We start from the raw sequence: 15,530 nt of genomic DNA on the forward strand, positions 1-15,530 counted from the left end.
AGTTCTATACAGATTTTCATGTGGACTAGATTTTAAAAGTTAACTGATGTGCAGATGGGGTGAACCGAAGAGAAGACTGGAAAAATGAGGAACCGAGAACACCAAAATGGACAGAAACCTCCTTCCCTGGCTACCACATCTTACCCCAGGCATGGGTCCTTTAAATCTCCAGCTGAAACAAGGGTGATGGGCAGACATGGTCCTCTGTGGCCTTTCCATATAGGTCCCTCTTCACCTGTTGTGTCAAACAGGCTTCCAGGTGTGCTGCATGTGAGGCAGGCGGATGGAAGCATCATGCACACACCAAAATCGCCAAATGGGGAAAAGAAGAAGAAGAAGAAGAAGAAGAAGAAGAAGAAGAAGAAGAAGAAGAAGAAGAGTTTGGATTTGATATCCCGCCTTTCACTCCCCTTAAGGAGTCTCAAAGCAGCTAACATTCTCCTTTCCCTTCCTCCCCCACAACAAACACTCTGTGAGGTGAGTGAGGCTGAGAGACTTCAAAGAAGTGTGACTGGCCCAAGGTCACCCAGCAGCTGCATGTGGAGGAGCGGAGACACGAACCCGGTTCCCCAGATTACGAGACTACCACTCTTAACCACTACACCACACTGGGGGTGCAATGAAAGAACACTTTCCATGCAACTTGTTATAAGGCTTAAAGCATCCACCTTTCCTCAGGAAAAAAGTCTGGGGGAAATTCTTACTCTCTTTGGTGCACCAAACCATCTCTCTCTCTCTCTCTCTCTCTCTCTCTCTCTTCCCACCTGCTATTGGGAGCATGGAAGCAGCATTCAAGTACTGAAGTGCCATCTCTGAGGTGCAGTTTCCCTTTCCCTGTTAATTGCAGGCAGCAGAGGCTTGTGCCGTAGTTTGAAATTAAAAAGAAGGTCATGACATTCTAGGGGGCTTTTTGCCATTTATGAAACTGTCACAGGCCTTTCAAAAGTCAGATACTTGAGTCACTAGGGGGGAAGAAAGCAAAATGTGTATGGGGCTTCTGGGGGAAATTGCCTTAATTTTTTTTTTTCATGGTGGAAGTCTTTTATGGCACACTTTGAGACAGCCGAACGGTGCCCACAAACGTCAGTAATTGATCCATATAGTCCGGGCTCTCTGACGACTTGCACAGTGTGCAATGCATAGAAAGCAGCTTCCTTGCCTGTGATTACGTTGCTGCCTCCATGCAGAAATCATGTAATGAGGAATCCATGCTGTGAACATCCAACTCTTTCATTGATGGGGATGGCTCTGTCACGTTTTTTTAAAAAGTGACAAATTTGCAGAGAGAGTGTCAAAGCATCCCTCAGCCACAATGCCTGGCAGTTGTCCATGTTGCTATTTGTTAGCAAGCTCTGTGTGGATAAATGGCAGCGGAATCACATGAGTTAAAGCTGCATTTTCTTCCGTAAGGGTAATGAAGCAAATCATATTTGGAAGGAGGAGGGGGAAAGCAAACTCAAGTTCAAGTGCTTAGTTAAAAATATGGATGGGAAAGAAATTCAAATCTGTTTGCATTCACTCACTTTGAAAAACAATGTGCAAACTGAAACACAGCCACCCTTAAAAATGTGCACATCTCCACATTTTGCAATGCAGTTATCCAGCTAAGTAACGTGTACATGAGTGAACATACAAAGGAAACTGTGCATTAAAATGCATATGTTAGTAAAAATAGCATGCAAAAAAATAGCATGTTGGGCAAAAATTGCATAGATAGATAGACAGATGATGATGATGATTAATAATAATAATAATAATAATGCCCCGCCCATCTGGCTGGCTTTCCCCAGCCACTCTGGGCGGCTTCCAACAGAATATTGAAATACAATAGTCTATTAACCATTAAAAGCTTCCCTAAACAGGGCTGCCTTCAGATGTCTTCTAAAAGTCTGGTAGTTGTTTTTCTCTTTGACATCTGATGGGGGGCGTTCCACAGGGCGGGTGCCACTACCGAGAAGGCCCTCTGCCTGATTCCCTGTAACCTCACTTCTCGCAACGAGGGAACCACCAGAAGGCCCTCCGCAGATGATAGATATATAAAGACATTCATACTAAATTGCTGATTAATTTTCATGAGGACTTTTTAAAATGAAAAATCATAAACTGGTGTGCAAATGTGGAGAACCGAATACTGGAAAAATGAGAAGTCAAGAGAAATTAAAATCGACAGTTTTGCCCATTCCTATTTAGTTACAAGTTCTTCTTATGCTCATCTAAACTGGAAAAGTTCAAGGACAGGCGACTTCCCAAATGGCTGGTCTCTCGGTTCCAATGATTTATTGGCCCTGCATCCCTTTCCTTCCCTCCTCTGCCACAGACTGATGGAACGGTTACAGTGAGGAAGAGCATCCTGGCACCCCCCAAGGAACTGTTATGACTTCGCCTTCTGGGCCAGGGATTGTTTAGAACAGAGAAGGTGGCTATTCAAGGATCTTAAAATGTTACGGCTGTTTGAACAGAGAAAGCACACTTTAATACGGGCCAAAGGTTTATTTTCATCAATGCATGCATTTCCTGACTTTTAAGCAGAACCAGCCTATTCTTCAAACTATCCCAGACCTGACCTGGCTATCAAACTTTTGGAGGCCCACCCTGAATCCTGATTCGTATGCTTTTCACCTCTATATATTTGGGGATTGGGGTGCTTTGGGATTTTTTTGTTTTCTTTCAGACATCCGCAATAGCCATTGTAGCCATCCATTCCTTGAAAATGAAGTGTGTTTGTGTGTGCGTTTCAACTGTTGGTTGTTTGTTGTTGTTTGTTGTTGTTTTGTTGTTGTTTTGTTTTGTTTTGTTTTGTTGCCCTCTCTTTTCACACCCACAGGAACAGAAATAACAAATCAATCACCCCAAGTAATTCCAGAATATGAACAGGAAACAAGCACAAAATTCAGACAAACATTTTGACCTTTGCTGTTGGAAGCCCATTTTCTCCATTTATGTCCAACTGCTCACTTAGCACACCCACTTTGCTTCTATCCTGCTTTTCTTTAAATATGTGTAGTGAATATTTGGGGGAGAAGGATCTGAACATTGGCTGGTCCTAAATACAACATCTAAAAAGCTGACATACATACACACACAGACACACACACACACACAGTATATATATCCTCTTTCAAGGCCCGCCCCCCAGGTTAATACGCTGTTTGCTTATAACAGCAAGTCACAGCAATAAGTTTTACTTACTAACTAACTTTGAAAGATTATTCGTGGCTGTGCTTTCACAAAAAGGATTATTATCAAAAATTTACAGGATATTGACGGAGTTGCAGGGTATTGATCTTCTGTAGACATCAAATGGGAAAATAATTATAGGCATGAACCTCTAATGTATGGTGGTTGCATATCTGTATTGATGGGTTTCATTATTCTATTGAAACCAGTTCTGGAGAAAATTCCTCAAAGCTGTTATATATGTGGTATCATACACCATTAAGAATTCAGTTCATATCAGTCAGTTCATAATGACAGATCTGTAATTCTATCAAGGCAGACTTGAAGCTTATCCAATGGTCACATGAAGACAGTACAGTGGTACCTCAGGTTAAGTACTTAATTCGTTCCGGAGGTCGATACTTAACCTGAAACTGGTCTTAACCTGAAGCACCACTTTAGCTAATGGGGCCTCCTGCTGCTGCCGCGCCGCCAGAGCACAATTTCTGTTCTCATCCTGAAGCAAAGTTCTTAACCTGAAGCACTATTAGTGGAGTCTGTAACCTGAAGTGTCTGTAACCTGAAGCATATGTAACCCGAGGTACCACTGTAGGTTGGATCCAGGCTAGGAGAATTACACATGGCTCCTACTAAAATCAGTGAAACTTATTTAGTCATGATTAACCACATTTATTTCAGTGGCACCTGGGGACAAACTTGGTCTGGACCTGATTCACTGAGAAATTCTGGAGAGAGATAGCTGTAAGTACAAAACAGAGACTGGTCCATTATATGCCAGCTCCAAGGGTCTTTTGGCAGTCCCCTCACTGTGAGAAGTGAAGCTACAGGGAACTAGGCAGAGGGCCTTCTCGGTAGTGGCACCTGCCCTGTGGAACACCCTCCCATCAGATGTCAAAGAAATAAACAACTACCTGACATTTAGAAGACATCTGAAGGCAGGCCTGTTTAGGGAAGTTTTTAATGTTTGACGTTTTATCGCTTTTTTATTATTATTAATATTCTGTTGGGAGCCGCCCAGAGTGGCTGGGAAAACCCAGCCAGATGGGCAGGGTATAAATTATTATTATTATTATTATTATTACCAAGTTCTGGGGCAGGGTGCCACTAAATATACCATTACCTGGAGATGGAGGTGGTTGCCCCCCATTTCCTGCTTGTGGGCTATCAGAGAAAACTGATTGGGCACTGTGATTGGCCAGAGATTGGCTGGCCATCTGTCAATAATTCTTTAGCTGGGATTCCTGCATTTCAGCAGCTGGACTACATGACCCTTTGGTTCCCTTCCAACTCTACAATTCTTTGAACATCACTGGGATACTAACAGTATTTATTTTAAGTCCCCAGCCCACTCCCCCACCCTAACCCTCGAATCATTGCTAAATATTGCTGGCATATTAAGAAAATATAATTGCAATTTGATCATTCTGCAACTCCATATGCATCCTAACTAAATTTGCTATGCTTGATTAGCTTTTTTAAAAAGGGGGGGAGCTACATTTTAGAACAGATTGTGTTCACTGTATACTGAAGAATTCAATATAACTTAAAAAGAAAAAAGAAAGAAATCCAACTACATTAATCCTTTACAGCAAAAACAATCACCCCTCGTTGCCTGATTCGCGTGGGTTATGGGCAAGACGAGGTGTGATTGTTTTCCAAAAGGGAAATCCTAGAACTCAGCTAGGATCTAATTTCCCTGCAAGGCAGCATTAAGCAGCTCTCATTTTCCTTGGAGAACTTTCACCAACATCCAGCTTATTTTCTTTGGGAAGGAAGATGCTTTGAGAGTTGATGCTATTATAGTCTCAGAAATAGTGTGTGCAATTAAGCAAGTACCACTTAAATCCTAGGCTGGGCGAAAAGCCAGCTTCTGGGCTTTAATCATCCCGAGCACACCTGCAGCACATAATAATGAGATGTAAAGTCACCCCAAACAATAAACAGGAAGTTTAGGAAATGGGGACTGAGGTAGATGGGGAGCCGCTTGTCTGGAAGCAATTATTTTACGACAGCACGGAAACGATATCCGGAGCACTTTGTATTGCAATGAGATGTAGCCCTGGGTTGTGGGATTAAAGCTGTCATTTTCTAAAATGGCACCTTGCCTGTAGACTGGAGTATCCATCTGCAATAACTGTCCATCTTCTAGCTGCACCCAATTAAAAGCTGTTCTTAATACAAATGTGAGCCCCAGGTTCACGGTATCTGCATATTACAGCAACTCCCCCAAACCACTTTGTAACCAAATGCCACTAGTTTGTAGAGAACATTCCAAAATTCTCCGCATACAGATCTCTTCCTAGATTTTGGAGTTGTGAATTGCAAATAAGGCTTGGCCAATTAGGAATTTTCCGCTGTTATTATTTCAACAGATCTCAATATTGAATTTGAAATTTTGCACTGAAAACCAGGTGAAAACAGGGGCTATGACAGTGCTTTTTTCCTGGGGGAATACAGAGGTACGCATACCCCTAAACATTTTGTGAATCTTTGTACTTTTGTCCATTTACTGTATTTATTTTTCCCAATTTGAACTATAAAATGGTGATTTTCTTGAGTCAAAATGAGAGTATCCCTAAACATTTTTTTAGAAGGAAAAAAAAGCACTGGGCTGTGGTAAATTGTGAATTGACAGACTTTTGGACCCATTTCTTTTTGTTAAGGGCCTATCCTTGTACCTAATTACTGAGATTCATGTTTCACAGGTCTAATTTATGTGGTCTCAGAAAGACCACAAAGAAATGAAGCAAATTGAATTAAAGCTAAACTCTTGCTGCTGTAAGGCTTGCAACCTTCTCTGTTTAATATCTTCCTCCCGCAAAAGGTTAAGAATTATTTCTTCCGTAATTTAAGCATCAGTTTACCTTAAAAATGGAGCCTCATCTTGGGGAGTCGTCTGCAATTTCCAGCCAGAGTTCACCAGCACATGGGGGATAGAATTGATCTGCTCAGCTGTAAGAGAAAGTGGAGTCAATAAACCCTACAGGAGACCATTTCAGTGGCCAGCAGGACAGGGCTCCTATGACTTTGGCTCCAGAATACTTTAGCAACTGAAATCCATCAAAAAAACACAAAGGGTTGGGCAAGAAATAGGATAGAGTGAGACAGAAGATGCCAGCAGGTTATGTAAAAAGGTAAAGGGACCCCTGACCGTTAGGTCCAGTCGTGACCGACTCTGGGGATGCAGCACTTATCTCGCTTTATTGGCCGAGGGAGCCGGCGTGCAGCTTCCGGGTCATGTGGCCAGCATGACTAAGCCGCTTCTGGTGAACCAGAGCAGCGCACGGAAGCACCGTTTACCTTCCCGCCAGAGCGGTACCTATTTATCTACTTGCACTTTGATGTGCTTTCTAACTGCTAGGTTGGCAGGAGCAGGGACCGATCAACGGGAGCTCACCCCGTCACGGGGATTCGAACCGCCGACCTTCTGATCAGCAAGTCCTAGGCTCTGTGGTTTAACCCACAGCGCCACCTGCATCATAAAATGGTTGCAGTGTTCTGAAGCTTCAGTGGGGGACTTGGTGAAAACCACTCCATCTTCTTGTGTTCCAGATCTGCCAAATCCAAACTTTGAACTTTGGACAAAAATGATTGTTAAATGTGTTTTCTGTGGGACATGCAAAATGAAGTAATTATTCAAGCAGTGCATAGTTAAATTATAGAACTCACTCCTCCAGGAGGCACCAATGACCATCAACTTGGATGGCTTTAAAAGCAGATCAGACAATGGCCATGATCTGCCTCCACTGTCAGAGGTAGTCAGAGGTAGTCTATCTCTGAGTACCAACCCTGCCAGCAACTGGAGGAGAGAGCATTCATACTCAAATCATGCTTGAGTGTTTCCCTGTGGCATCTGGGTGGCCATTGCGAGATGCTGGACAAGATGGGTCACTGGCCTGCTTCGGCAAGATGTTCTTACGTTCTTATGTTCCCCAATATCCCAATTGCATGGGAAGCAAATCTCCAGACTATGTGAAAAAGGCTGATTATTCAGCTCCTCCTTGGCAACACTCAAATTTCCGCCTTTAATTGTAGTTTGAATGTTTCCTTTTCTTTTAAATGACAAAGAGAGGTAGCAAACATGTCATAACAATCTTAGCATTAAGAATAAACGGCGACGGGTGGAGGGGGACAAAGACACATTTTCAATGATTTATTATTAAATTCTTCACTAAAAAACCAGTAAGTTGAATTTTCCTATTAACGCAATTGAGAATGTAATGAGCTTCTTAATTTATGACTTCAGTAAGTTTCTCTGATTTGAATTATAAAACTATCATGCATGCAACATTCTAATTGCCCGAGTGTGTCTGAAGATGACAGTTTGTTTGGTTTTCATTCCGGCATCTAATCTAAATAAATTAACAAATAGCAGACAGTCTCTGCCGCAAGTCATTGTGATATGTGAATAAATGGGTTTGCTTTTTTTTTTTTAATGGATAGATTCTAAGTTATTAAAATAAGAATAGTAAACGTACCTCTTTCTTAGACCTCAGAGAGTTGTTTTTCTTCATGGATGGCAGCCTTGGCATTGTTTTTAGCCACAGGGGTATCCCTAAATCAAAATAGATGAGGAGCATTTTGCAGGAGGTTTCACCCCAAACGGCAGAAGTTGTCCTTCTGCACCCCACTTCAGAAGACCTTAAACAGAACACAAAAGGAAGCTCACCTGATCCAACATCCTGTTCTCACCATGGACATCCAGGGGCCTGTGAGAAACTCACAAGCAGGATCGGAGAAAGATGGCCCTAAGCAGCAGCCATAGGTGTGGTGGTGCTGTTGATGAATGAAGAAGTGGAAGAGAAGGGGGGTGGAGATTTACTCAGAACAACGCTATTATTCCATGGGGCTGCATTCCCAAGCCTCTCTCTGTAAATACTGGATAAAAGCAGATGGTAAGGACTTTTCCTTGTCTTATCCATTCCTGGCAACCTGCCATGGGGGTTGGTTCCTAAGCTGCCCAACACCAGATTGGGGGCCATCAGTGCCTCCTGTGGGAGCAAGAACCCTACTGGAGTCAGGGCCAGTCTTAGCATTAGGCATATTGTGACAAGCGCCTCAGGTGGAAGAAGCTTGGGGTGGGGCAATGACAGCTGCCCCCTGACTCCTCCTCCTGCTGAGTTCCTGGCCATTCCCCTCTGTTGGAAGAGACGTGTTGCACAGTCTGCCCTCACTCAGTCTGCTTGTGATACAATTTTCTAGTACTGAAGTAAGATTCAATTGTCATCTCAATCAGCTTCTGTACACGGAATAGAGGAAGCCATCTTTTTTGGATTTGTTTTACAGTCGTACCTCAGGTTACATACGCTTCAGGTTACAGACTCCACTAACCCAGAAATGCTGCTTCAGGTTAAGAACTTTGCTGCAGGATGAGAACAGAAATCGTGCTCCGGCGGCGTGGCAGCAGCAGGAAGCCCCATTAGCTAAAGTGGTGCTTCAGGTTAAGAACAGTTTCAGGTTAAGAACGGACCTCTGGAACGAATTAAGTATTTAACCCGAGGTAGCACTGTATTGTAATGTAGCATAAAAAAACCCAACTTCCTTATTTTTCCATTTCAAAAATATATATGGGGTGGGTGTGTCATCTTGTCCTTTGCCTCAGATGGGGAAATGGCTTGGTGTGGCCCTGCATGGATACGGCCAAAGGTCCATGCTGTCCAGCATCCTGCTTTTCACAATGGCCAGCTTGATGCTTCTGGGAAACTCACAAGTAGGGAAGGAGGGCAGTTACCTTACTGAGGGCAACAGGCCCTTCCCTGTTGTACATCCTCAAGCATCCGGTGTTCTGAGGTCTGTGCCATCTTTGAACAAGGGCACCTCAATTAGTAAAAAGCTTGTTGGCAGCTATTCGGGCTAATAGCTTGTGTGCAGACCCCTCTTCCTCCCTCGGCTTGCCTCATCAGCTCTTAAGCTGGTGGTAGTCTTGTGACAGTTTCATGGCTGCTCTTGTAATCCCCTCTAATTTCCCTCAGGGTTCAGTCAAGAAGGAACAATATGAACACAGCTTTAGACCAAATGAACACGTTTGTCCATCAAAATGGATGCAGCAGACCCTCAAAGTGTCCCTATTTTTCAGGGACAGTCCCGGATTTGCAGAAGCTGTACACCTGCTTGCTGGGGCTGATGGGAATTGTAGTCCAAAACATCTGGAAGGCACCAAGTTGGCAAAGGCGGCTTTAATGATTCTGAGATTACCCCAAGACCCCCTCTGCCCCATCACTTTCAACAGCTAAGCTTCTGGTGCTGCTGATCCGAATGGCTCTTTCCTTGCCACAGACCAATGACTGTCCCTTTTTTAGAGGACAGTATAATAGCATTTGTCAAGAGCAAACTGTGGTGAATATCAGGCCTCCTGCCCCTACGTAGGCAGAGAGCGAGCCGGCAACCTGAGGTGGCCAGATCAGAGGGAGAGGAAACCACTGTGTCTAACAATGCAATTTGTCACTGCCTAGACTCGCCGGCGATGTGGGATTATAAAAGAGTACATCCAAAAGGTTAAGGATTTGTCTGCAGCATTGGAAAGTGATATCAAACTGAGATCGCTTGGGGGAAATAAACATTCACGGCTGTGAGGAAAAGGAGCAGGCTTTTTGCTACCGCCAGTTACATCACCACTTGTTCTTGTTATGAATGTCCATCTGCATACCCACAGTTGAATGCTTGGGGAGGGGCTGATCTGGTGTCCGTGGGTGGCCTGCGCTTGGCTTGTGGAGCATCATGGGAGGCCAGGAAGAGCCTCATTCAAATCTCATCTCAGACACAAGGAGGGATGAACAGATCTGCCAATTTCAGTTTCTCATCAGTTTGCAATTTGTTTATTCAAAAAATGTCCCCAGGGTTCAGTTTGCAGAACTGGCACTGTTGTAGGTGCCACATAATTCTCATGTCACATAATTCTTATGTCAAAATCAACCTTTTTCTGTGGCAACATCTATACTTTGAAACTCCCTGCCTATTGACACCACGCAGGCACTTTCACTGTACTCTTTTCTGCGCCTGCTAAAAATGTTTCTGTTTAGGCAAGCTTACCCAGATATGTGTTTTAATCTCTTTTTGGTTTATGATTGATTTTAAGTATTTGTTCAGTGTTTAAAATAGCTAATTTAACTTTTTTTACTGAGATATCTAATTGTTTTATTCTATTTGTAAACAGTTTTGAGATTTGTTATATATATATATATATATATATATATATATATATATATGCGCGCAGAATATAAATTTTATAGAATACTAATAAATAAATAAATAAATAAATAAATAAATAAATAATGATAGTCTTTTAGAGCACTTTTTTCCCTAATACAGTGGTACCTCTGGTTGCGAACGGGATCCATTCCAGAGGCCCGTTCGCAACATGAAAAGAACGCAACCTCCAGCAGCGCATCTGCCACACGCGGGTAGTGGTTCGCCGCTTCTGCACATGTGCATGAAGTCATTTTGCACTTCTATGCATGCGCGAATGGCAAAACCCGGAAGTAACCCTTTCCGGTACTTCTGGGTCGCCACGGGACGTAACCTGAAAGAATGTAACATGAAGTGGACGTAACATGAGGTATGGCTGTAGTTGCCATGTTGCCAAATGTGCATACATGTTCCAGCAAGTTCTGCTAATATACTGCATTTTGTGTGTTACAGTAATGTGCATTTTTGTCCACATTACTTGGCTGGAGAACTATTTCTAAGTTTGGAGACGTGCACGTTTTAAAGGACGGCTGTGCTTCTGTTTGCATGTTGTTTCAGACTGTGGTAAATAGGCAAGCTCACCTATAAATGCGAACCGAATCCAATTTCTACCCCAGACCTACCTGTGAGATGCATCTGTCTCACTCATTATTGACTTTCAGGAGGAATCTGAAAAACATTCCTGCCTACCTAGTCATTTGATGCCTGGATGATACTGTTCTTGGCAACCCTGAAACTACTGGATGAGAGAGCAGTTTTAACGTATTCTTAACATATTCTTAGTATTCTGTTTTTGGAATGTTTTTCATTATGTTCAAAATAAAAAAATTCCTTCCAGTAGCACCTTAAAGACCAACTAAGTTAGTTCTTGGTATGAGCTTTCGTGTGCATGCACACTTCTTCAGATACACTGAAACAGAAGTTGCCAGATCCTTCTATATAGTGAGAAGGTGGGGAGGGGTATTACTCAGAAGGGTGGTGGGAATGGGAGATTGGCAGATAGCTGAGATGAGCCTGTCGACGACTCTTAACGACTGCAATAGGTCTTACAGGAAAAGGCAAGGGGTGAGAAGGTGAAAAATGGCTTAGTCATGTATAATGAGATAAGAATCCAATGTCTTTGTTCAGACCAGGTCTCTCCATGGTTTTGAGTTTGGTAATGAGTTGCAATTCAGCAGCTTCTCTTTCCAGTCTATTTCTGAAATTCCTTTGTAGTAAAACAGCTACTTTGAGATCTTTTCATTATGTTGTTATTGATATGTTTGCCACCCTGGGGTCCTTTGGGAGGAAGGGTGAGGTATAAAATTTTAGTTGGTTACAATTAGTTACAGTGGTACCTCAGTTTTCAAACATCTCCAATGACAAACATTTCGGTTTTCGAACGCCATAAACCCAGAAGTAAATGCTTCAGTTTTCAAACATGCCTCAGAAGTTGAACATGCCACACAGCTCCCCCTGAATGCAAGACCCTGAGGCCTAGCTGTCGGCTATTGAGTTTTCGGTTTTCAAATGTTTCAGAACTCGAACAGTCTTCCAGAATGGATTACATTCAAAAACCGAGGTACCACTGTAGTTAGTTAGTTAGTTAGTTAGTTAGTTAGTTAGTTAGTTAGTTTAGAAATATTTCCACACCGCTATCCATTAAAAATATCACCGTGGATTACAACAATAGTACATGAAACCATAGTATAAAAACCATATTAAATAGTTAAAATAAGAGATTGACTAACTATTATGGAAAGGTCTTCTCAACTGCCTGCATAAGCCTGACAGAATATAAATGTTTTCAGCAGGAATTTAAATGTTGGAATAGAAGGTGCCTGCTGAATCTCTATTGACAGAGCATGCCTTCTAACATATTGAGTCCCAAAATCAGAACACACGTCTTCCTGCCCATGCTTCTGCACGAGTCATGTGACCAGCGCAAGATCACAGAGCCCAAAAGTTGTGCTATCTCTCAGGGCCACACTGGCATGGCACTGCACAATACACTTTTTTTGAAGAGGAGCACTTTTTCGGGGTGAGATCTCGGCACAAAACTGTGCAAGATCACAGCACCCAAAATGGCTGTGGTGCTCTCATGTGAGGAAACAGGATATCCCATTTTTCCCCAGGATACTTGTGGGGTATAATAGAGTATTCCACAATACTGGGCACTTTCCCCTAGTAGACATACCTCTGTACACATTTTTTTCATTGCAAAACTAGTTTGTGAAAGCCATAGAACTTTGAACGATATCTGAATTTTGGTTTAGGTATGGTTTTGGGAAGTGTGAATTAGGTAAGCTTGCGTTTTAATGCAAACCAAATTCATCACGTGCTGATGAGGAAGCTTTAGCCAATCTCCTATCTCTCAGCCAGAGCCTAGGCCATCTGAACTATTATTTTTTTAATTGAGCATCATTACATTTTTACCCTGCAATTCCATCAAGGAGCTCAGCCTTTCGCTCATAGACTCCCTCCACTACTTTACCCTCACGACAACAATATAAGTCAGTCAGAAAGACTATGGCTGGCCAAGGCCACGCAGTCGACTTACTGGCTAAGCAGGGATTTGAACCCAGGTCCCCTGTGCTGTAAGTCCAACAAGCCTGTGTACTGTAAGAGCTCTCTTGAGGCAGAGAGAGCAACAATAGTGGTCTTCCTTACAGCACTGTTCTGAAGATTGCTTAGATAACGTACCTGAAACACTAGGTATGTCTGTGGCCAGGGAGGCCTTCTAAACTTGGAGGAATTGGTATGGTTTGTGGGGATTGCTGAATGCAGCAGAATGACGAGCCCCCTCTACTTGCGATACAAAAATTTTATTTTATTTATATATTTTAAAAGCTCATAGTTGGCTGTACGGGTAAGCTGAGCTGTCGTCAGCATTTTCCTTTTTATATCCACCTAATGACATTTTAAAGAGCTGTAGATCTGCAAAAATCAATAAAGAAATAATGGGCTACAAGTGAAAGCATAAACCCACTTGGCGCCTTCAGATGCAGGCCGTTAAAGTAATTTGAGCACATTACCAAAAGTTGACTGTAACCGCAGATCAAAACTCAATGCAATTCATCCCGCCTGGGGGGCGAGGGGCAGTTGTCATTTTTTCCTATGGACAGCACCACTGCTGAGCTGCCTTTTCTGTTGGAAGTGTTGGGATGCAGCTCAGCTTGTATTAAGGCTGGTGGGTTTGCATGGGCGAAAGGTGGATAGCGAGTGGAACCTCCAAGCTTCCTAGACCTAACCAGTGCTGACCTTCCTTCTGAAGTTAGACTGCTCAGGACTGCTGACCTCATTTCTAGCTCCTCCCTTCTTTGTCCTACCACAAGAGAGGAGACATCTCTGTTGAGATCATGGACCAAACATCGTCCCCTTAGACAGAACTAGGAACTCTTTGCATAACTCTAGGGAAAAATTCTTCTTATACTAAGTTGTGGCACTTTTGAGGATCTGCCTCAGTGGGATTTACCCCCTCCTGTAACCTCTCAACTGAACCATCAATCAATCAACAAAGCAGGCATTTCTTTATATTTGGGAATAGCCATGATAACCAGGTCAAATAGATTTGTGACAACTAAGGAACATGCAGAGCCTGGAATGATGCATGACAGCAATGCATTGGACATGGAGCTGCTTTTGAAGACAGCCCAGAAACTAGGAATAGCCAAATCTCTTGATTTTGGTTTATGACAGTTCCTCGTTTTTCAAGTGGAAATTCATAGGAATTTCTGTGTCTCTGGAGGCTTTCAAGAGCATTGTGCTCAGACTCACTCTCCAGGTGAATTACCCATTCAGTCAATAAGAGACATCAAGCTAGATATATAAGTGTTCAAGCTGGCCAAACTCATAAAAGCAGTACTGTCAGGGTTCAGCCCTGTCCAGACTTCAAACTATCTCATGAGCCTTTTGTGGGCAAAGGGCAGCATAGAAATAAATTACAGGCAACTCTCAATTTACACGGGGGTTACGGTTTCGGGATAGTGCATAAGGCCGAAATCATGTATGGTCAAAACACATTGGGTTCAGTGGCGGGTGAGATTGCCAAATGTGTGGGTTTTTCCTTGATGCCCATCCCCTGTTTGCCCACTTTTATTTTATTTTTTAATTTGCCAAATTCATAAAGCTGAGTGTGCACAAGTTAAATGTGCATTAAGTTGTGAATTGCCTGAGTAACGAGTAAGAAATAGAAGCAGGTGGCAAGGGATGGACCTCCAGCATCTATATCAGTTCCCAGTCTGAGCTGCTTCATTGCTAAAGCAACGTCTCATTCAGAGTTTCTCCACGCCACACTTTCCAGTTGACACTTCCTTCATTTGGTGAAGCTGCCTGTGGTCTTTGCAAACATGCCATAACAAATTTGCTAGTCTTTATGATGCTACAAGATTATTATTTTTGTTTTGCTGCAAACAATAGTTTTATTGAGCCAGTGTGGTGTAGTGGTTAAGAGCAGTGGACTCGTAATCTGGTGAACCGGGTTCGCATCCCCGCTCCTCCACATGCAGCTGCTGGGTGACCTTGGGCCAGTCACACTTCTCTGAGGTCTCTCAGCCCCACTCACCTCACAGAGTGTTTGTTGTGGGGGAGGAAGGGAAAGGAGATTGTTAGCCGCTTTGAGACTCCTTAGGGAAGTGATAAAGTGGGATATCAAATCCAAACTACTACTCCTCCTCCTCCTCCTCTTCTTCTTCTTCTTCTTCTTGCTTTTAGTTTGCTAAATTTGAAATCTTTTCTATTTTATCTTTTTTCTTCTCTTATCTTATTGTACATCACTTCAGTAACTTTCCCTGTGAAACAGTTTATCAATCTGCAAAGATGACAAATACCTCATAACTGAATTTTATGGGGAGGGGAATATATTCCATTTGGAACACTCATCCTCATGTTACCCAGAAAGCAGAATTCTTTCCATTTTGATTCTAGTTCTATGTCTATGAAAACTTACTTTATGCTGGATTTGAAAGCTGCTCTGCAACATTAAACAAGAAAAGTTCTAAAAACTGGCACCAAAACCAAGTATTCTACCAAGCAGAGAGAAGATTTGGAGTCTTTTCCCCAAGACCACAGTTGGGGAAAGAAGAAATGTGGCTGTTTCATAGATATAGCTGAAGAAGTCATAAACTATCAGTCCAAGCTAACAGCTAAGCTGGTTTTGGAAAACAAAGATGCTCATTTGATTTCAGTTA

General features: G+C 42.7%; 1 protein-coding gene and 1 long non-coding RNA gene across 2 annotated transcripts in view; one reads left to right on the forward strand and one right to left on the reverse strand.

The window, feature by feature from the left end:
• CHST8 (carbohydrate sulfotransferase 8) overlaps positions 1-15,530 on the forward strand; it is a 246,828-nt gene that overhangs the window by 207,514 nt on the left and 23,784 nt on the right. The gene's annotated exons all lie outside the window — the stretch shown is intronic.
• Positions 1,297-7,741, reverse strand: LOC309538210. Its single transcript, XR_014222131.1, has 3 exons — positions 7,656-7,741; positions 6,042-6,129; positions 1,297-1,352 (listed from the first exon to the last, which is right to left on the reverse strand). It is a non-coding gene; the product is annotated as an uncharacterized lncRNA (long non-coding RNA).

The sequence above is a fragment of the Podarcis vaucheri genome (assembly GCF_965113315.1).
Source record: "Podarcis vaucheri genome assembly, chromosome: 7".
NCBI lineage: Eukaryota > Metazoa > Chordata > Lepidosauria > Squamata > Lacertidae > Podarcis > Podarcis vaucheri.